The sequence below is a fragment of the Castor canadensis genome, chromosome 16 (assembly GCF_047511655.1).
Source record: "Castor canadensis chromosome 16, mCasCan1.hap1v2, whole genome shotgun sequence".
NCBI lineage: Eukaryota > Metazoa > Chordata > Mammalia > Rodentia > Castoridae > Castor > Castor canadensis.
In genome coordinates, this window is record NC_133401.1 from 11707820 (window position 1) to 11731177 (window position 23358).

Below are 23358 nucleotides of genomic sequence, written 5' to 3' on the forward strand. Positions count from 1 at the left end.
ACATTATCGTCAGTTGTGTTCAAATCGTGTGATCTGCTGAATGTTTTCCTGCTCTTGGTTCTGTGAAAAGACACCTTCCAAAAAGCAGATGGTGCACAATGAGCAAGCTACAAAGAATATGTTTAAATTTAAGTTATAAAGTAAATGTGAGGTTTGTTGAAAGGTAGCACGTGTTTCATGGCACTTGATGAAATTATGGAAAAAATGAATCAAGCATCCACAGGGCAGTACTGAAATCTATGTATCCTGAGCATTCTTAGTTTTTCCTCAAGAGTGGTCTCCTTGGAAACATACACCCATGGATGTCAAGAGACTGCTGAACTTTAATCAGTTCAGTTTCTTCACTAGTATCACCATATATTAAAGTATGTATTTTCCAATGTGATATATTATTTTTTAATTTTTCATAAAATTGTATGCAGTCTTTATTGTCAAACTTTATGGTTAGTAAATTTGAAATCATAGCCACAAAGCCATACAGACTCTTCTCTGTACACCATATTTTTAAAATTGGGAAATGCTCTCTACATATACCAAGATAACCAGAAGTCTCAGAATATATTCAATGAAATGGAAGATGTCCTCATTTATAAGCATTAATATGAGATATGAAAATATTAGATCTGAATACTTAACCAGTTACTGTGTTCTGCATTCAAGGTACATTTCCTTGAAAGCTACTTCTAAAAGGCAAACAAGCTGTCTTTATTTATGATTCCTTTGACTATTAAGCCAAAATTAAATGCTGCAGAATCTTAAGAATTCTCAAATTCATTCTGACACAATTGTGGAGGGGAGAGGGACTGATAGAGGGGATGGGTTTGATTGGAGTACATTATCTGTATATATGGAAACACCGCAATAAAACCTCTAGCACTACTACATATGCTAATAAAAATGGAGGAAAAAAGGGAAGGAAAAGAGTTGTAAATTCCTCCAGGAAAAATTGGACCATTAGCTAGGCACTGGTGGCTCATGCCTGTAATCCTAGCAACTTGAGGGGCAGGGATCAGAAGGATCACAGTTTAAAGCCAGCCCAGGCAAATAGTTCACAAACCGTATCTAAAGGGCTGGCATAGTAGCTCAAGTGATGGAGTGCTTGCCTAGCAAGCAGGGAGGTCAAACCCACTGGGAGGTCAAACCCCAGTCCTAAACAAAAAAATAGGTGTATTATCAAAAGATCACTTCCATAACTAGAGAAGTACCTAAGAAAAGTTAAAGAATTTAAAAATTGAGCCTTGTACACCTTTTCAGGTTTTTTGGGTTTTTTTAATCACTCAACTCATTCAGCCTTTCCCTTAACTTATAGGGATAAATTCCATTGTCTTTCTGGGTTTTTGTTTTTGTTTTTGATGGTACCGGGATTTGAACTCAGGGTTTCATGCTTGATAGGCAGGCGCTCTACCATTTGACCATTCCCCCAGCGATCATTGTCTTTCTGTTGGGCAACCTTTGGTAACCAAAATTAATAAATGTCTCAAAAAGTGCAAGTTTCTTGCCATCTTATTATTGAATACAATGAATAAATTTCCAAACAATTTTGAAACTTGCAAACTAGATGTAGAAGATCTCCCAATAATATTCCATACTATCATAGACACTGTATTTTACAAACATTTTATAAAAGTTTAAATAACTTAAAAATAAAATTGATGGCAGACACCAAAGATAGATATGTACAGACTTGCTAAAGATCTCTCTTCCTAATTATCATCAACTTAGTGGAACATGCACACATATACGTTCAGGTACACAAAAAATTTGATAAGAACTTTTCTTCAGGTTGTAGTGATATGCATAATTTTAATGCTGTTATTCACTATCTAGTTATCAATATTTATTTCTCTTCATTTCTTTTTGGATTTTGCAATTATATTGTTTTTACCATAACACCATGTGTTTGACTGCTTTCCATCACTATAACAAAGTTAACTTATAAAAAGGAAAACTTTATTTTGCCCAGTGGTTTTAGAAATTCTAGTCCATGGATGGATAGAAACATTTCTTAAGGCCTCCACAGGTCATGTAAGAGGGCAACAGTGAGCACATGGCAGAGCAAACTGCTCACCTCATGATCCAGGGAGTCAACAGGAAGAAGCCAGAGTCCCATGATGACTCTCAATGATGTTCCCCCCAGTGATCTAGGGGCCTTCCATTAGGCCCTATGTCCTAAAGGATATGTTATAGTTTGAACATGAAATTTCCCATACAGACTCATGTTTTGAACACTTGGGGAACACCACAATATTAATTATAATTAATATAAACAAGTAATAATTAATGGTAAGTTGTTGTAATCAATTATTTAAAAATGAAAACTTTCCCTCCCAAGATCAGAATTAAGCAAGGGTCTCATTCTCATCACATTATTGGAGGCCTCATTTGATGCACTAAGGCAAGATATATGAATAAAGGGCATAAAGATGGAATACAAATAAATCTGTTATTAGTGACAGATAACATGATCGTATACTAACAATTTTTTAAATCTACAGAGATATAATCTAACAGTGCTGCTAGATTCAAATACAAAATATGATTTTTTTCTGTGCACTTTTTACATACTACCAACAAAGAAATATATAAAATGGTGTCTTTTAATATATAGTTAAAAATCACATATCTAGGAAAACATAATAAATGATATGTAAGCCCTCTACACTGAAAACTATAAATAATTCCTGGGAAAACATATAGCAATTACAATGATTAGTCCATATTGATTGGAAGATTCAATTTGTAAAAACATTAATTCCCATTCGAGCACTGGTGGCTCACACCTGTAATCTAGCTCCTTCAGAAGCTGGAGGATCTCAGTTCAAGTCCAGCTTGGGCAAAAGTACATCAGACCCCATTTCCAAAATAACCAGAGCCAAATGAACTAGATGCGTGGCTCAAGCACTAGGGCACATGTTTTGCAAGAGTGAAGCCCTGAGTTCAAACCACCAAAAAAAATCTCCCAAAATGGAACATACCTTCAGTGCAACCACAGGCAAAATTCCAATAGGTATCTAGGTGAAAATTTATAAGCCAATTTAAAAATGTATATGGAAATGTAAAGAACAAAGAATGACCAAGAGAAAAGCTGAAGAAAAAGAACAAAATTGAGGGGCTTTTTGCAAATTATTATAAAGATAGTGTGCCAATGGCACAATGATAAATAGATCAATGAAGAAAAGTAGAGAGTTCACTAATTGTAGTGTAATTGTAGTAGAGAGTAGTGTAAATTAAATAAACAGGGTTCCATTTTATACAAAACTGTACAGTTTTAGAAAATTCTTAGTTGTATATTATATAAATTATAATGTTTTATCAGTAAATAACATTTGGGTAAAAGACATTTAAATAATACAATTTTATTCATCTCACATTTAAAAAGTAGAGTTTATAAACTGATGTCACCAGTATCTCACCACGTGATTTATAACCAAGGAGACACTGAAGAACATTGGGGTACACAAATGGAATGTGGATGATTGAACATATGTAAGAAAAGAACACATGTTTTTTCCTTTAGCAATACTGGCTTTAAACTCAGGGCCTCACACTTGCTAGACTTGCTAGACAGGTACTCTTATCACTTGAGCCACTCTACCAGCCCTGAAAAGAATATATCTTAATGATGATTTCAAAAGCCAGTAGAGATATATGATAGCTGAATAACACAAATAGAAAAGAATTAGTCTTCAACATTTATATCATACTGTCCACAACAATGAAATCATGTGTTTGTAAATGTACAATCAATAAGACTTTTAGATGAAAGCATACAAGAGCATACAAGCCTTTGGAAGAAGCAAAGCATTCCTAAACAGGATACCAAAAGTGCCATCTTAAAAGAAAATAATGCAATGGATAATTAAGATATTCTGTTTTGGCTCATGCCTGTAATCCCAATACTCAGGAGTTGGAGATAGGGAGGACTGCAGTTTGGGCCCAGCCAGGGCACAACTTACCGAAACTCCATCTGAACAAAAGAATTTAGGCATGGTGGCTCATGCCTGTGATCCCAGGTACCCGGGAGGAATAGCTCTGGGGATATCTGTCCAGGGCCAACCCAGGCAAAAATGCAAGGCCCTAACTGAAAAATAATACATAAAAAAGGGATGAGTTTAGGGCTTAAGTGATAGAGCTCCTGTCTAACAAGTGAAAGGCCCTGAGTTCAAACCTCAGTTCTGCCAAAACAAGAAATCCTGTTTATAATATTTATGCATACAAAGTGTACAAACACTGAGTGAGTGAACACACTTAAACTCAACATATCCTGCAAAGGACTCATATTGAGAATGTATAAAGAACCCTTAACAAGAAAAATTTAAAGACAGGTAATCAATAGAAAAAAAAGACAACTTTTTTAAAAAAAGAACATTACAAAAGAGGATAAACAAATGGATTGTAAATAATACATAAAGCCAGACACCAGTGGCTCACACTTGTGATCCTAGCTACTTGGGAGGCTGAGTTCAGGAGGATTATAGTTTGAAGCCAGCCCAGGCAAATAGCTCAAGAGACCCCCATCTCAAAATAACCTGAGTTAAATGGACTGGAAGAGTGGCTAAAGTGGTAGAGCATCTGCTTTGCAAGCATGAATCCATGAGTTCACACCCAATCCCACAAAAAAAAACCCAAAACGCATTGTGATATCACTACTGGTGAGTATGCCAGTAGAGCTAAAGTGAAGCAGATAATTCCTAATGTTGACAGAATAATTGGAGCAACTCGAGTTCTCACTGCTGGTGGAAGTATCTGTTCATGTGTACAAACACTATGTAAAAATGTTTTAGCATTGTCTATTAAAGCTAAGCTATGCCTACCCTATCATCCACCAGTTTTCAACAAGTATATTCTCAAAGGAAATTTAAGCCTACGTGTCACAAAATATATGTACAATATTTATAGCAACAGTATTCTAATGGCTAAGTCTGAAAACAAGAAAAATGAACATGTACCTTAAATTTATACAATTGAAATTTATTCAGGTAAGAAAATAAAAGAATTTTAACTTTGTGCAATAAAGTGACTATTTCAGAAATATGATGGCGAATTACAGAAAACAGGTATAGTGAGCACATATGCTATTTCTACAAATCTCAAATTAGTCAAATTTACTCTATGGTGTTGGAGGTCTGGAAAGTCTTAACTTTTGGAGGAATTTATTATAACCTAAAAATAGACCCTGTGTGTTGACATTATTATGTTTGTTAATCTAGGTCTTGGTTTCATGAGAATGTTCAAATCGTGAAAATGTAATGCTCTGTACAGTTATGAGTTACACACTTTTCCTTGCAAATGTTATACTGTAGTAAAAGGTATAGAAAAAAATCAGGCCAAGTAAGAGATTGAGGGAGTGTGTCTGTAGCTCAGTGGAAGAATGCATGTCTACCATGCACAAAACCCTGGCTTTGATCCCCAGTGGAGCAAACATAACCCAGCACAACAAAAACCAACAAGCTGGGCCTGGTGGCACATGTCTATAATCCTGGTTAATTGGCCACTGCCATGATTTCTCATGTTTATTTTCAGACCACGGTGGAGTCCATCTGAATTGTCTGATTATCCAACCAGTATCAAATCGCAGAAACGAGCTCTCAGACCCACATATGCTATGGCAAATGTGGCCCAGCTGTGAAGACATCCACCAGAAAACATGCCCTCTACTGTAATTAGGTCTGGCATTTACTCCAAGAGGTATTACTTTGATTGGAAGGTCAGGCTCTATAATAACATGTCATTTCCTGGTACACCAACGCTAATGAAGTTTCAGGCAAAATGTTGACATTTCCATGCAATGAACACACAGAAGTTTTCAGTACCAACGAATTACCCAAATTCAGTGTCACCCAGTGAAGGGCTAGTGGAAACAAAAGTTCTTACCATTTACTTAAAATATTCTGTGTTCCAGGCCTATAATTTCCCCTACCTTATGTTGAATTCATCTTGACTCCATGCTGAAAGAAAAACAGATTAAGAATAAATGAAAGAACAAAGTGGAAAATCAGACAGGGCTACACATGGAAAGAATGGAGAAAAAACACTGCAGGTGAGTTGATAAGAGACCCTGCTGTGGTTGAAGAAAAGCCCTGCACATCGAAGACAGGCTCTATCATGACCCTTGTACATCTCCCAAAAAGGCATTGTGGTTGGGACATTGTGTAGATTTTCTTCTCTGAATATTCACCCTTCTTATGTCCTGGACAATTTCTAAGTCTAAAATACAACTCCACTCACCTCTGTTCCAGAAACTTGTGCCTGATGTTTACCAGAGTTGTCACAGGAGGGGAAACTAAACCCTCAGTTATAGGTTTCGTTCCTTGATTCCATCTCTCTCTAGAGCTGTGATAATTGGGTGTTTCTACAATCAATGACAAGGCCTGCAAGGAAAGTCTCTTAGCATTCTTCCTAGCATGCTAATTATCCAAATTAATTGGATGTTTACAAAGACTAACTCAGGATGCTGTCAGAGGTAACTGGATGAAAAGTTTTTCTGCACTTCCTACAGACAGGAGGTTCAATATCTTTGAGTTGTTAAAAATGAGGGATTTGGGAAGACTCACACATCCCTGTCTATGTTACTAAAAAAACTCTAAGGGGTCCATTTCCTAGAAGACAATTTTTGTATTTCTAAAAATCTAATGGATTTCAACTATTAAAAATTTGGTAGAAAAAGTGGCCTTCCCAAGACACAGTGTGTGGGGTATATAAATAAGATAGCAGATGTTGATGTAGAATCTTTTATGAGATGTAAAATAAATGAGATGAAACTGAGTGGTGGAATGCCAAATAGTATTGATCAAGATAATATGGGAGTGAGTAAACAAAGGGACATGAAGACTGCCCTCTCAAGAAATGCAATTGTTTTTTTTTTCTTTTATTATTCATATGTGCATACAAGGCTTGGTTCATTTCTCCCCCCTGCCCCCACCCCCTCCCTTACCACCCACTCCGCCCCCTCCTCCCCCCCACCCCCTCAATACCCAGCAGAAACTATTTTGCCCTTATTTCTAATTTTGTTGTAGAGAGAGTATAAGCAATAATAGGAAGGAACAAGGGTTTTTGCTGGTTGAGATAAGGATAGCTATACAGAGCATTGACTCACATTGATTTCCTGTGCGTGGGTGTTACCTTCTAGGTTAATTCTTTTTGATCTAACCTTTTCTCTAGTACCTGTTCCCCTTTTCCTATTGGCCTCAGTTGCTTTTAAGGTATCTGCTTTAGTTTCTCTGCGTTAAGGGCCACAAATGCTAGCTAATTTTTTAGGTGTCTTACCTATCCTCACCCCTCCCTTGTGTGCTCTCGCTTTTATCATGTGCTCATAGTCCAATCCCCTTGTTGTGTTTGCCCTTGATCTAATGTCCACATATGAGGGAGAACATACAATTTTTGGTCTTTTGGGCCAGGCTAACCTCACTCAGAATGATGTTCTCCAATTCCGTCCATTTACCAGCAAATGATAACATTTCGTTCTTCTTCATGGCTGCATAAAATTCCATTGTATATAGATACCACATTTTCTTAATCCATTCATCAGTGGTGGGGCATCTTGGCTGTTTCCATAACTTGGCTATTGTAAATAGTGCCACAATAAACATGGGTGTGCAGGTGCCTCTGGAGTAACCTGTGTCACAGTCTTTTGGGTATATCTCCAAGAGTGGTATTGCTGGATCAAATAGTAGATCAATGTCTAGCTTTTTAAGTAGCCTCCAAATTTTTTTCCAGAGTGGTTGTACTAGTCTACATTCCCACCAACAGTGTAAGAGGGTTCCTTTTTCCCCGCATCCTAGCCAACACCTGTTGTTGGTGGTGTTGCTGATGATGGCTATTCTAACAGAGGTGAGGTGGAATCTTAGCGTGGTTTTAATTTGCATTTCCTTTATTGCTAGGGATGGTGAGCATTTTTTCATGTGTTTTTTGGCCATTTGAATTTCTTCTTTTGAGAAAGTTCTGTTGAGTTCACTTGCCCATTTCTTTATTGGTTCATTAGTTTTGGGAGAATTTAGTTTTTTAAGTTCCCTATATATTCTGGTTATCAGTCCTTTGTCTGATGTATAGTTGGCAAATATTTTCTCCCACTCTGTGGGTGTTCTCTTCAGTTTAGAGACCATTTCTTTTGATGAGCAGAAGCTTTTTAGCTTTATGAGGTCCCATTTATCTATGCTATCTCTTAGTTGCTGTGCTGCTGGGGTGTGGTTGAGAAAGTTCTTACCTATACCTACTAACTCCAGAGTAAGGAAATGCAATTATAAAACCCAGAACATCATGGGGTTTAGAGATAGTTTAAATTCTGATGGGTAAGGGCTGCTAGATCAGGATTTAAAAAATTACAGTAAATATATTTAGTATTTATTAAATCAAGGTCCATTATTAGCTTAAAAAGAATAAGATCCATGGCAGAAGTAAGGAAATTAACTTTCATCTTGCAGAGTGATGGATGGACCCCCCATTTAACAAAAATTTGGAAGCAAAGAATGAGTCTAAAGTGAGGATCTAGGTGGAAGGAAATAGAGGGATTCTCAACAGATTTTAGCAAGTTGACTGTGAAGCAGAAGTTTGATGAGATAACGATGCATAGAGATTAGAGGAGAATAGAATATATGGAAACACAGCAGTAAGCCTGGCACCAATGGCTCATGCCTATAATCCTGGCTACTCCAGAAGCAGAGATCAGGAGGATTGTGGTTTGAGGTCAGTCTAGGCAAAAAGTGAGATCCTATCTCAAGAACACCCAACACACATCAAAAAATGATGGGGGATCAGATGGCATAGTGGTTCAAGTGGTAGAGTCCTAGCAAGCATCAGGCCCTGAATTTAAACCCCAGTACCTCCCCACCAAAAAAAAAAAAAACCAACAGTAGATAATGGCAGAAAAGCATTGAAACATGAAGCAGAAGGGATCTGCTGGACACAATCACAGCACAGATTCAGGTTTCTCATTGCCAATGAGATATTTGTTTAACACCAATCTACTCACTCTGTATTCAGCTACAAAAAACATCCACACAGTAGCTCTAGAAAAAATGATCACTTGATTTGAGGAGTTTTTTAGGGCAGATTCATGGAATCTGCAATAAGAAAGGTATCTTGGATGCTGAAACAGAAAGGATTAACACGAAAAAGATTACACTAAAAAGAGATAGAAAACTGGTATAAGTCGGTACAACATAAAAGGAAGAATGTATGTAAATGCCCTACATTCAATAACTATGCAGAAAAAGAACTGTAGAAATTTGAACAGGGACATCTAGAGTCTTCATTGAACACTAAATTATGAATGCATAAGATGAAAGTCCATAAGATAAGCATAGAAAAACCAGGAAATTATAAACAGTACAGTTTCCAGAACTTATTCAAAGGTGAAAGATATTCAAGTTATGACCAGGCAGAGAAGAGAGCCCTCGTGGATCTCTTAGATCATTCAACAGAGGCAAGAGAAGGCCCAAACTTAGTAATGGACTAAAAATCTCTACAGAAAAGAATATTCTAAGCTCACCCCATCAAAGCTTAAATACAAGCAGAAGAAAGGAAACTTAAACCACAAGTAAATCAACTAAATATCAGAATGAAACCTAACACAACCTAACACCTCTTTTTGAAAAGTATACAAAAATCCAGGAACTTGACATACTAAAATTGACAATGCCCATCACCCAATGAAAAATATTATATATGCCAAGAAGCTAGAAAAATGTGGCCCATGAGCAGGAGAAAAAGATAGGACAGACCCCTATATCTTTTTAAAAGTTTTAAAAATCCTTAGATGGGATTAATAATAAATTATACACTGGAGAAGAAAATATCATGAATGAGGAGAAATAGAAATCAGTACTATCTAAAATGTAATAAAATTTGGCTATTATCAAAATGACAAAAGATAATAAGTGTTGGTGAGACTGTGGATAACAGGGACTATTATACTCTGAAACTGGGAATGTAAATTGGTGCCACCATTATGGAAACCAGTATGGAGGTTCTTCAAAAAATTTTTTAAAAGGCCAAAGAAATTATCTTACCAACCTTAATGTAAAACAAGCACCTCTGGTGACCCAAAACAGAAATAATAAACTTGCTGAAAAAGAAATTAAGAAAATAATTCAATTCACAATGGCTACAAAAATATTTAGGAACATACGTCACAAAGGAAGTAAAGTATCTCTCCCAATTAAAACTATAAAACACTGATGAAAGGAATTATAAAGGGTACAAAAATGGAAAGATAACCCATGTTCATGGATCAGAAGAAATCAATATTGTCAAAATGACCATACTATACAAATCTCTCAATGCAATGCATATCAAAATCCCAGTAAAATCTATATGAAACCACAAAAGACACAGAAGATTGCTTAATCTTGAACCCCCAAACACAAAAACAAAACCAAATAAACAACAACAACAACAACAAAAACATGCATCACAATATGTGACTTCAAAGCAGCTATAAAGCTATGGTTACTAAAGCAACATGGTATTGGCATAAAGACAATGCTACAGAATAGAGAACTCAGAAACCGATTTTTTACAAGGGCACCAAAAACATATTGTGGTGAAAGACAGTTTCTTTAATAAGTGGTGCAGGCAAAATTGGATATGTGTATGAGAGGAATTAAACTTGATCCTTTACTCTCACCATAAGTAAAAATTAACCTAAATTGGATTAAAGACATAAACCTTAAACCTGAAACTCCAGAATTACTATAAGAAAACCTAAGGGAATACTTCAAGACTTTGGTATATGCAAAAAAAAAATTTAAGAAGGTCCCCAAAGTTCAGACAACAAAAGTAAAAATAGACAACAGGGTTTACATCAAACTAAGAAGCTTCTGAACAGCAAAGGAAACATGTTACAGGATTAACCTAATTAACGGGAGAAAATATTTGCAAATGGTACATTCAATAAGATATTCACATCTAGAGTATATAAGGAACTCAAAAAATTAATGCTGAAAAATCCAAACAACAAAAAAAATTCAATTAAAAATGAACTAAAGTACTGAACAGAGTCCAGCACCAGTGACTCACACCTGTAATCCTAGCTACTCAGAAGGCAGCTATCAAGAGGATCACAGTTCAAAGCCAGCCTGGGAGCATAGTTCTTGAGACCCTATCTCAAAAATATCCAACACAAAAGGGCTGGTGGAGTGCTTCAAGTGGTAGAGTGCCCTCCTAGCAAGTGCAAGGCCCTGTGTTCAAACCCCAGTACCACCAAACAACAACAAAAAATCTGAACAGATACTGCTCAAAAGAAGACATATAAATACATGAAAATATGAGTAGTTTCACTGGTCATCTGGAAAATGTCAGTCAAAATCACAATTTGATAGTGCCTCATCCAGGTTAGAATAGCTATCATTAAAAAGACAAGAAATAATAAATGCTGGTTAGTATGTGGAGAAATGGGAACATTAATATACTCTTGGTCTTGGTGGGAATATAACTTAGTGCAGCCATTATAGGAAGCAGATTCCTTAAAAAACTAAAAATAGAAAAAGTAACATACAATCCAGTAACTCCCTGATTGGGTATATATCCAACAATGATGAAATCTTTACTCCAAAGAGATACTTGCATCCCCATGTTTATTGCAGCACTATTCACAATAGCCAAAATATGGGATCAATTCAGCTGCCCTTTAGTGGATAAATGGACAAAGAAAATGTAATAAATTTATTTACACAATGGAATGCTCTTCAGTGATTAAAAACAATGAAATTCTGTCACTTGCATCAACATGGATAGAATTGGAGAGCATTAGAAAGACTGAAGCAAGCCAGATATAGACAAATATCACATGTTCTTAGTCTTGTATGCAAACTAATAAGTCAACCTTGTTGAAATATGGAATGGAATCACAGTACTACAGACAGGGAAAGATAAGATAAAGGGGAGAAGAAAGAAGTTAAGAGGTATTTTTAAGAATGCTGAAAGGTGGTGGGGAGAGAAGAGAGGGAATGAGAGCTCTGGTTAGAAAAAAAGTGGATGGACATGACCAATTAACTATGTGTACATGCATGGAAATATCGCCGTAAACCCCATTAATTTGTATAATTAATATGTGTTAAAAACTATAAATTAAGAAGATAGTGGAGTGGAAGTTTCCTCTGAATCTCTCTGCAAATGAAAAGTCATAATAACAAAGAATTATATTCTAAGGAGAGAAAGAGTGGAATAAAAGCCGAGTTGACAGAAAGCTAAAAAGCATGGAGAGACCAAAAGATCAGAGAGAACTAGGAAACAATTCTCAGTTCCAATCCCAGCTCTCCACCAGGAGAAGAACCCAAAGCCACAACCACAGGTAAATCTGGAGAGTGTAGGCATCCCTGGTGACAACAGACTGACAGTGGCAGATTTGCTGCATGCAGGACAGCACTGGTATAGAAATCTATTGCATCATTCTCCACATCTTGTAGTGCTATAGCCAAGAAACTTCTTGAGAGGGAGCAGCTATTGTTTGAGACTGAACTGCTCTGAGGACCTGAAAACAAGGAGCAATCACAAGTCAGGACTGACTGAGTGGCTCAAGCAGTAAGAGTGCCTGCCTAGCAAGCATGAGACCCTGAGTTCAAACCCCAGTGCCACCAAACAAAAAAAAATTGGTGGACAAGTCAGTATGGGTGGAAACACCCTGCCACAGTGTCTTAGTGGAAGACAATCACACAAAAAAAGTCATAAAGAAGGGGGAAGGTTAAACGTGGACCCACTGTGAAGTTTAAGCAGCAGAAAGTGCAGGCTGTTAAGGTTACAGTGGTCAGTGGTCCCACCAACTGGGGCAAAGGAACAAGACCTGTTGCCTGTGGATTACTGTGGGAGCCAAGAGCTCAGAGCCAGCAGATCATTCATCTTCCATGGCTTTCTCCCTGCTGCAGGGTGGTTTCCTGCAGAGCCCACTGAAAGTAGATTGCTTGGTTTCCTCTGTTCTCTCTCTCCAATTTAGGCAGAATTTGCTGCTCTGTTTTCTTCCCCCACTCTCTGATATACTTGGAGTACACTGCCCTTGGCTTGGACATCTGCCACCCCAGAATGAGTAGAGACCTCCCTGTCACGTGGGCCATAAAGCTTATTGGGCTGGCAGGGGGTTTTGTACACAAACAAGGGAAAACTACAGTGAATGCAGCCCTGTCATTGACAACATGGTCCTTGACCAACTGGCCCTCAGTCCACAAACAGCACCAACCTACATAGTGGGAACAGAAAGAAATACAATAGAACCAACTATGACCCATTCCCTTCACCCAGGACCTGGTGGATTCCAATACTAGAGGACCCAGAAAGAAGCTTCTCCTTTCTTTGTCTTCTTATTATTACCTTTCATTTAATTTTTTTACTTTAAAATTTTTTTCTTAGACCATGAATCAAGTGGTAGAGCACTTGCCTAGCAAGTACAAGGCTCTGAGTTCAATCCCCAGTATCAAAATTAAAAAATTATGTTTTTATTTTTATTCCTCTTCTTACTTTCATTTAAGTTTGTTTATTATTTTCTTTATCTTGTAGTTAACTTGCTAAAACCTCTTGCTCTTTGCTCCTCATATTCCTTTCCCTTTTTTCTTTCTCTTTTCCCCATCCTCACCCCCTTCATTTCATGATTTATTTTTACTACTATTACTTTTATTGATTTTTTTCACTTCATAGATTACTATACATTATTTTTTACTTCTTTATTCTCCAAGGTTATTGGTAGAATAGTAGTTGTTTTTAATTAGTTTTTCTTGTACCACTCTTCTTGCTATTACCAGTTCTAGAGATTGACCTTTCAAGAGAAGGCTGCTTATTAAGAAGATCCTTTCATAGGCCAGACATGATAGGACATGCTTGTAATCCCAGCTGCTTGGGAGAAAGTGATAGGGGGATCATGGTTTCAGGCCAGCCTGGGCAAAAGGTTAGCAAGACCCTATCTCAAAAACAATCTGGACCTGGTAACATATGACTGTAATCCCAGCTACATAGAAAGTTAAGGTAGAGGTGAGAGGATTACAGTCTGAAGCCAACCTCGGCAAATATATGAGTCCCTGTCTAAAAAATGAACCAAAAGCAAAGAGAGTGGGGACATGACTCAAATGGTAGAACACCTGACTAGCAAGCACAAGGCTCTGAGTTTAATCCTCAGTGCTGCTAAGAAAAAAAAAAGACCCTCTCATAAAAGTGGAAGAGATACCCATCCTAACAGATAACACCAATCTGAACATAGAAACTCTAGAAACATGAAAAAACAAAGCAACATGACTCCTCCAAAAGTTTGTAACTATTCAGTAACTGAATCCAAAGTTACCAAAGTGGATGAAATGCCAATGACATAAAAGGCTAATTTGAAAAGTGATCCATGACTTCAAAGAGGATAAAAATAAGCAACTGAAGGAAGTAAGGAATACAGTACAAGATATGGATGAGAAATTCAGCAAAGAGTTAGAGTCTAAAAATACCCACATGGAAATCTTAGAAATGAAGACCTGAATAAATCAAATAAAATACCAATAAACTAAACCAAGCAGAAGACAGTATATTGTGTTGATGAATTATTACATTCACAGTGTACTATGAGAAAAATAGTAAGTTAGCTGGGCACAATGGCCCACATCTTTAATTCTAGTTTCTCATGGGCTGAGATTGGGAGGACCCTGGTCAAGTCCAGCTGAGGCAAAAAGTTACTAAGACTCTATATCAACCAATAAAAGATAGATGTGGTGCAATGTGCCTGTCATCCCAGCCTATGTGGGAAGTATAAATAGGAGGATCACAGTCCAGGTCACCCAAGGTATATATGCAAAACCTATTCAAAAAATAACTAAAGAAAAATGACTGGGTACTTGGATCAAGTGGTAGAGTACCTGCCTAGCAATTGCAAGGCCCTGAGCTAAAATCCCAATATTGCCAAAACAAAAACTATGACCACAAGTTTTAGGACCTCTGGGGCATAGTTAAGAGACCATATCCAGCAACAGGAGTCCTCTGCTTACTGACCAGAGCTGATTGAGGACAGCCCCTATGTTACTTGTATCAACAGACCTGCCAACAAATAAACTCTGTCCTGACTCCAAACCAGCAGAGAAAACAGGGCAGGAATTGGCCTTAACAAAATGACCACTCTAACTTTTTACAAATTCAGAGGAGAAACAACAACAACAACAACAAAAAGCTGCCCTTCCACAAAGAAAACTGAAAATACAAGCTTGGGAGGAAGAAATGTACCTGCTTTCCCTCAGCAAGGAAGAAATATTAACTGATTTATACTTTATTTTATTTTTCACAGTAGATTGTACTTGGATTATTGTAGTTATTTTGTTTGCTCCTTTTTTCTGCTTTGACTATTTTTTCTTTTGCTAAATTCATTTTATCCTGTTCTCTCTCAACATCATTTAATTTTTTAATTATCTCTCTTTTCATTCCTTTCCTATTTTGCTTCCTTTCTTTCCCCAATCCTCCTTCTATTTTTAGTACTTAATTATCAATGCCTCTAAATCTAACAACTTTTAAACTCCTAGTATATTCCAAAAGTGTGCTAGTTCCTTTCCTTTCTTACTTTATTTGGGGTGGAGTTGATGTTTCAGAGCAGATGTTTCAGATTTAAATATTGGATGTGTTTTTGAAATGTTATGGTTATTAGTCCTACCTGCTTTCTCTCCTTTGAGTGATATAGGGATGGTGGCATGAAGAGAAGACTCCCCTTGGCAGACTCTAATAAAAAATGAATAAATAAAACAGAGTCATCCATTCCTAATGATGCACAAATTGCAATGCAGAAATACAAGAAATGTGAAAAATCTATTCCCTATAATACCTTCAAAAGTTCATAATTCCACAATTACTGATTCAAGAACTATCGAAGTAGCTAAAATACCAGTACAAAGTTTTCCTGTAAAAATGACCAATGACTTCAAAGAGCATTCAAACAGCAGAATCCATTAAGGAAGTCAATTTAAGACCTGGATAAAATGTCAGCAAAATTGGATGAGAAATTCAACAAAGATATTGAGATTCTAAAAAAAAACCCAAACAGAATCCTGGAAATGAAAAACTCAATAAACAAAGGTAAAAAAAAATCCCACAGTGGAAAACATCACAAATAGATTAAACCACACAGAAAAAAGAATACCAGAAATTGAAGACAAGATAGAGGATATTCTACATTGTGATAAGAATAAAGAAAAAAACATGAACACAATTTTCAAGAATTCTGGGACATGATAAAGAAATCAATCCAAAGAATCCATGGGATAAAAGAAGGGGCTGAAAAACAGACTAAAAGCATAAGAAAGCTATTCAATGAAATTATAGCAGAAAGTTTCTCAGATCTTGGGAAAAATATGGACATCCAAGTAAAGGAAGCATATAGAACAAATACTAGACCAGGAAAGGAACTCTATAAGTCAAATTATAATTAAAATGTCAAGTCTAGAGAACAAAGAAATGATATTGAAAGCTGCAAGATGAAAATGCCAAGTTACTTACAAAGGCAAAAATATCAGAATTATATCAGACTTCTCAACAGAAACCCTAAAAGTTAGGAAAGAATGGATGACATATTTAAACACTTAGAGAAAATAACTGCCAGTTAACAATGCTATCTATACATACATCTAAGTTATCCTTAAAAATTAAAAAAGCAAGGCTTTCCAAGATAAGCACAAATTAAAGAAATTCATGACCAATAAGCAGCAATTGCAGAAGATATTTAAAGGAATCCTTCACACAGGAGAAAGAAAGACTGTCACAAACAGGAATGCACAGGAAAGAGTAAATGTCATGAGAGAAATAGATGAACACAAGACAATTAGGAAAGAATCAATCATGTTCAAATCAATAAGCCAGCAACCTTCAAATATGAATAAGGGTGAAAGAACTAAACAAATAATAATAGAATCTAGCATTAAAAAAAACCAACAAAATTACAGGAATCAGAAAACACCTCTCAGTAATAACCCTAAATGCAAATGGCCCTAGTATTCTAAAAGACACAGATCAGCTGGTTGGAATAAAGAATAAGATTCAACTATTTGTTTTCTACAAGAGACACTCCTCACTAGCAGAGAAACATGTAGGCTGAAAGTGAAAGGATGGCAAACAATTTACTAAGCAGCAAAAGATTAAAGCAAGCAAGGGTAGCTATATACATATCAGTCAAAAAAGACATCAATCAGAATTAGTCAGAAGAGATAAAGAGGAATCTTATGGTACTAAAGGGAAGAATCTATCAAGAAGATACAATAATTTAAAATGTGTATGTGCCAAATCTTAGTGCACCTAACTTCATAAGACCAACATAAAGGGACAAATAGGTCCCGATGCAGTAATAGTGGGTGGCTTTTTCCATAATATTGATGTATTTGTGTCAGGTCTATATTCCACATATGAAAAGAGGTCATGCTAAGAGGAGGTCACATATGAGAGAGGGAGGGTAAAAGAAGGAATTTAAGGTCAATATGGTTGATGTACTCTCTATACAAGAATGAATATAGAATTTTTAAGCCTGTCAAAAACACCATAAGAAGGGGACTAAGGTAGAAAGAAGAAAAATAGAGGAAATGAATCAATTCAGGTTATAGTACATTTATACATGGAAATGTCACAAGGAAACTTACTGTATAGCTATCTTAAACAAACAAAAATATCATTTTTTCTTCAGCTTACTAGACAGACATTCTACAACTTTTTTTTTAATTTTTGCATTCTACAACTTGAGCAACACTGCCAGCCCTTCCTCAATATTTTATAGTTTTCATTGTAGAGGTCTTCACCACCTTAGTTTATTCCTAGGTATTTAATTTTTGAGACTATTGTGAATGCAGTTGTTTCCCTGGTTTCTTTTTTTTTCCTCCTCTCTTTTTTTGGTGGAACTGGGAATTGAACTCAGGGAGTCACATTTGCAAAGCAGGCGCTCTACCCCTTGAGCCACACTTCCAGTCCATTTTGCTATGGTTATTTTAGAGATAAGGTCTTGAGAACTATTTGCTTGGACTGGCCTTTAACCAAGATCCTCCTGATCTCAGCTCCCCAAATAGCTAGAATTATAAGAGTGAGTCACCAGCACCTGGCATTTTCCTTATTTCTTTCTCAACCTGTGCATTATTGATCCGTAGAAAAGCTACGGGTTTTAATGTTAATTTACTATCCTGATACTTTGTCAACAGTGTTCACCAGCTGTAAGGGTTTTCAATGCAGTCTTTAGGGTCCTTAAATATAGGTTTATCATCTACAAACAGGAGTAATTTGACTTCTTCCTTTCCTATTTGAGTCCATTTTATCTGGAGCCATAGTAGCAAAAATGTTACTGGCATGAAAACAGATGTGTAGATCAATGGAACAGAATAAATGATCCAGAAATAAGGCCACACAGCCACAGCCATCTGATTTTTTTACAAAGGTGCCAAAAACATGTGGGAGAAAAGGCAGCGTTTTCAAAAAGTGGTGTTGGGAAAACTGGATGTCCATATACAGAAGACTAAAAGTAGTCCCCTATTTCTGATCCTGAAACAAAATCAATTCAAAGTGGATCAAAGATCTTAAAGTAAGACCTGAACATTTGAAACTGCTACAGGAAAAAGTAGAGAAAACGCATGACGATACAGGAATAAGCAATGATTTTCTGAACAGTACTCCAATTGCTCAGGAAATAACAGCAAGAACTGGCAAATAGAATTGCATCAAATTAAAAAGTTTCTGCACATTAAAGCAATCACCAGAATGAAGAGACAAACCCATGTTCATAACAGCACTGTTCACAAAATAACCAAAATATGGAATCAGCCTAGCTGCCTATCAACTAATGAATAGATAAAGAAAATGTGGTATATTATATACACAGTGGAGAAGAATGAAATGATGTCATATAGAACTAGAGATCATCATGTTAAGGGAAAAAACCCAGAATGAGAAAGTCAAAAGTTGTATGTTCTTTCTCATATATAGAATCTAGTCCTTAGAAATGAATGACAGGATTGTGAGAACCCAGAAAAAGATGTAGATTGCAGACACACGCCATATTCTTCTATCTCCATGAACTAGAAATAAAACCTCCACATCCTACATGATCCAGAAGTTCCCACATCAGGCTCTGGCCTGGTGGATGGGAAAGTCACCCAGTAACTACATCTCCATCTAGAGACACCCCCCAACTGCTACTCCACATGCCTTGAGCCTAACCCAGGCAGATTATCCCAACCCCCTTTTTTTCTCTTTGCTTTTTCTCCTTACTCTTTCCATCACTTGTTTAAAGCTATTCCATTGTGGCTTATTCCACCTCCTTCTTTTATTATTCTTAACCTTTCTATCACTTTGCAATCCCTAACAATGTCACCTTTCTCCAAAATAAGTGAACTATATTCCTACACTCCAATATTTTGTTTATCCACAGTCCTCACACTTCTCTCTCCTTTCCCCCATCTTCTTTCTTCCTTATTCCTTTCCCCACCCCTCTTATTTTTATTACCTAACTTTTAACTCCTATGCAAATAAGTTTTATTTTTCTAATCCCCTACTGTACCATATTAGAATTTTAGTTCACTTCATTTATAACATGATCATTGTTTAGACAATGTTAATAGTGTTTTGCTTCATGTAAATATCCGGTTTGATATTGAATTGGTGAGCTCATTATTGCTGAGTTATACCTCTGCCAGTGGTGAAAACAGCACCTCAACCCTGCCACTACCCAGTCCTGCTAGAACATTCAAGGGAAAGATTTTAGGTAATTAAAACTCCCAATCAACAAATTGACTCCAAACAAGCACACAATATAAAAAAGCAAGGTAATATGACAGCTTAAAAGGTCAAAAATCACACAACAAAGGATCTGAATGATAGTGAAGGGAATGAAATCTCCAATTTTGAGCTCAAAACAATAATGGTGAGATAAAGAACAATGATTAATGAGATGAAAGAACACCTCGATGAAATCAAAGAGAATATGAATAAACAGCTAAATGAATTCAGGTAATTCAAACAAACAAATAAGTGAACTTAAACAGAATTCAAATAAACAGCTGAATGAAATAAGGAAGACAATGTAAGACATGAAAGGGGATTTCAACAAAGATACAGAAAGCCTGAAAAAGTCAAATTGAAGGCCTGGAAATGAAAAGCTCCTTAAGTTAAATTCTAAGAATTCAGTTGAAAACCTCACCAGCAAACTGAATCAAATGGAAGGCAGACTATCAGGGTTTGATGACAAAGTACATGTAATGGAAAAATCAGATAAAAATGAAAAGGAAGAAATGCAAACAGAATATGCAAATATTCTGTAACTTCATTAAAAGACCAAATTTAAGAATCATGGTCACTGAAGAAGAAGAGGTGCAAGCCAAAAGAACAAGAAGTATATTTAATAAAACAATAGCAGAAAACTTCCCATATCATGCCCATTCAGGTACAAGAGGCCTTTAGGATTTCAAACTGACAAGACCAAAATGGGACCTCTAAATAGCATATTATAGTTAAAACATTAATCACAGAGAACAAGGAAAGAACATTGAAAGCTGCAAGGGAGAAACTCCAAGTCATTTACAGAGGCAAACCTGTCAGAATAACAGCAGATTTTTTAACAGAAACCTTGACAGCAAGGAGGGCATGGAGTGATGTATTTCAATGACTGAAAGATAACTGTCACCTAGATTACTCTCCCTACCAAAGCTGTCATTTATAACTGAAGGAGAAATAAAAACTTTCCATGAGAAACAGACACTAAAACAATAGAGGACCACTAAACCAGCACTCCAGAAAGTACTCAAAGGAATCTTAAACAGAAAAGAAGACAAATATGGCCATGAAAATACAGGAAAGAGTAAATCTCACCAGACAAGTAGATAAGCAAATGAAGAGTAGGAAAGAATCACTTAAAAAGCAACAAAATGGTAGGAATTACTACATTTCTTTCAATATTAACACCAGGTATTAATGGTCTTAATTCTCCAACAAAGGCATAGAATGGTGAGTTGGGTTAAAAATCAAGACCCAAACATTTGTTGCTTACAAGAAATGTCCTGTTGGTGGAAATGTAAACTACTGAAGTCACTCTAGAAATCAATATGGAAGTTCCATAAAAAATTAAAGATAGGACTGCCATATGATCTTGCTAAATCCTGGGCATATATCTGAAGCAATATAAATCAACACACCATTGAGATATCTGCATATCCATGTTTATAGCAGCACTATTCACAATAGTCAAAATATGGAATCAGCCAAGGTAACTAGCAACAGATGAATGGAGAAAATTTGCTACATATACACAATAGAGTATTATTCATCCATAAAGAAGAATGAAATTACGTCATTTGCAGGAAAACAGATAAAACTAGAAATCATCATGTTAAGGGAAATAACCCAGACTGAGGAAGTCAAATATCACATGTTCTCTCTCATATGCAGAATCTAGTCCTTAAAAATGAATGACAAGGATATAAAACAGGTACTGTTTGGGGGTGGGTCCAAGTAGGAAGGTGAGGGCAAAAGGAGAAGGTAGGGATGAATAAGGTCAAAGTATTCTATACATATATGGAAATAGAATGATGAAACCTGTTGATTTGTTCCAAAAAGGTGGTAAAGAGGATGAAGGGGCGTGATGGAGGAGACAGGTTTGATCAAAGTACATTGAGTGCATGTATAGAAACTTCATAATGAAACCCCTTTGTTCAGCAAATATATGCTAATAAAAATGAAATAAAGGATAAGCCTTTAACTGCAAAGAAATGAATGACAGTAATGTAAAATATGTTCTGTTTGGGGGTAGGTCCAGCCCGGGCGCAGAGTGAAGGGCAAGGATATAGGGGAGGTGAACATATTTGAAATACTTTATACATATGCATTAAAATAGAAAAATTAAACCTTTGAACATTGTTTTAAGAGGGGTAAATTCCCACTATCAAGGTACAATGGTCAATTTTCCTCCACCTACTCATTAATACTTATCATTTATCATTATGATGATATTTTGCTCCACTTTGGATAGCTTCTATTGCTATTTCTTTTAGTTCACTGATCTCTTCTTCTTGTTGTACAATCCATTGTTTATCCAATCTAGTGACTTTTTAAAAAAATAAAACAAGTTTGTCTAAGTGGATGAAATGCTAGATGAAGAATTCAAAAGGCTAATTTTTTATATGTTGATGACTTTAAACAGGATACAAACAAATAGCCAAATGAACTAAGGGAGACAATGCAGGATCTGGGTGAGAAATTCAACCAAGAGATAGAGATTCTAAAAAAATAAAAACCACATGAAAATATTGGAAGTGAAAAGCTCAATAAATCAAATAAAACACTCAGCAGAAAGCATCACTAACAGACTGGGCCAAGCAGAAGATAGGACTTGAAGACAAAATGATGAGTTATTAAATTCAGATTATAAACCAGGTACTGGTAGCTCACGCCTGTAATCCTAGCTACTAAGGAAGAAAAGATCAGGAAGATTGCTGTTGGAAGTCAATCTTGGGCAAATAGTTCTCTAGACCCTATCTCAGGGGAAAAAAAAACACAAAATAGGGCTGGTGGAGTGCCTGCCTAGCAAGTCAAAAAATGTTCAGATTACAATAAAAAAATAGAAGAAATTATGACCACCACTTTCAATACCTATGGGCATAATTAAGAAACCAAACTTGTGAATCTTTGCTATAGAATAGGGAACCTAAAAGCATTCTAAATGCGTGGGAAACCTAGTCAGTAACACAACAGTAGAAAATTTCCCAAATTGTAAAGCTACATTGGTCTATTTTATTAACTAATTTTTCTCCTGTTTATCACTCATATTGCATATGCCAGGACTGCAGAAGAATAATTTTATTATATAATGGACACTGAATTTTACTTTGCTGTATGCCTGCATTTGAGTTTTATTTTTATAAAGAGGTGTTCAGGCCAGGTATGTATAACTATAATCCCTTCTATATGGAAGGCAGAGGCAGGAAGATCTTGAGATCAAGGCCAAGCTGGGCAAAGTTACCACTGAGACCCTGCCTCAAAAACAAAATAAAAACAAAAGATGGGGTGGCTAAAGTGGTCCAGTACTTTCCTAGCAAATGTGAGGCCCCAGAACCAGAAAAAAAGTAGTATCTAAACATGATCTATATAAACGTATATGTAGAACATTTTTTAACAGTGGAACTACACTATGGAACTCAGGGAAAGAGGGAGGAGAAAAGAGAATGATAGAGTATCAGTAATATCGTAATACTTAAAGTCTGTGAAGGTAGAGGATATAAGGATATGTAGTGACAGCTGTCGAAAAGTGGAGGGTAGGAAAGAAGGCTAAGGAAGAGCAATGGAAGGGGTTGAGTGGAACAAAGTATACTCACAATGGGGATGCATCAAGAAACCCCTTTGAATATCAACTTAGAAATTAATAACAAAAGACTGGACTATAAAATAGGTACAGTGTGG